Here is a 1,306-nt window from a genome sequence, read left to right as displayed (position 1 = left end):
TTCCCTACATACAAACTCTGATACTCCGTTCAAACATCCTCAGAGCTGAATGCAATGGTGAATGTGGCTGTGAGTGACAAAGCCCTCAAGAATTTCTGGATGGTTAAGAAATAGCAGGGAAGGTGAGAGGGTCTCAGGGTGGGGGTGGGAAGTATAGGGGCAACTCCTGTGAGCAGCTATGTAGAAAGTCTCAGGGGTTTCTGGAGAGCAGTAAATTAAGAGTAGAGATCTCAGGGTTCTGGTCCATGGTCTAGACAACTCACAAGCAGGAAGCTGAGATTACCTCTGAAGTATCTAGGGCAAGAAAGAAATAATTTGTTTCCAAGATTCTGTATAATGCCATATGCATCATGGGAACTTGTTAAACTTGGAACCTTAGAAGTTACCTGGAAAGGTACAATGTCTTACAATTTGATTTTAAAAACTCATTTAAACTGTCTTGAAATGTACAGTTCAGTTGCATTAAGTCCATTCACGTTGTTGGTCAATCACCACCATCATCCACCTCCAGAACCTTTTCATCTTCCTAAATGAAACTCTACTCATTAAATAAGAACTCCCCATTCCTTCCTACCTCCAGTCCCTGGTAACCACTATTCTAACTTTCTGTCTCCATGAATTTGAGTGTGCTAGGTATAAATGGAATCATACAATACTTTTTCATAATATCAATGTTTTAAAACAGGTTTTACAATAGTAAGAAAAAAATAGCATTCAAACTTAAAAGTTATCTTATGAGGAGACTCTCTCAAGACTAATGCTATTTTTGATTTTGTTGCATTCAAATGTGTCACACATTGTATATACTTAAATATACATTTTACACACCTGTGAAGATATCCATACAATGTATACACAATGCAGGTGTGTTCTCCAAACACCACTCATTGCTCCTAAATTTCTTCTCACCAAAGCCTGTCTCATTCTGACTAAGTCCCAAGACTGGTCAGGTGTCAGATGCCCAGCTCTCTACCACAGGAGTGCTCAATGGATGCAGGTTAGAAACACCTGGGGGAGTTTTTCAAAAATACTCATTCCAGAGCCCTATCCCCAACTGAGTCAGCATCTCTGGGCAGGGTGCCCTAGCTTTAATATTCTGAAAAAATATCCCCATGTGAGTCTAATGTGCAACCACAGCTGAGCTCTCTTATTCCAGACAACCCCCAGAGGGGTTAGTACCAGTCTGGTGTGGAATATGATCTTTTGTAGGGTCTGAATCAGCATCTTTCTTCAGAGCATCACCTTCCCAATCCTCTCAACTTTCTGGGCACCTTTAATCCTAACCAGGCCTGCTTAGACTCTTTCC

The sequence above is a fragment of the Lipotes vexillifer genome, unplaced genomic scaffold (assembly GCF_000442215.2).
Source record: "Lipotes vexillifer unplaced genomic scaffold, Lipotes_vexillifer_v1.1 scaffold1038, whole genome shotgun sequence".
In the NCBI taxonomy this organism is placed as follows: Eukaryota; Metazoa; Chordata; class Mammalia; order Artiodactyla; family Lipotidae; genus Lipotes; species Lipotes vexillifer.
Note: the sequence above shows the minus strand (reverse complement) of the source record.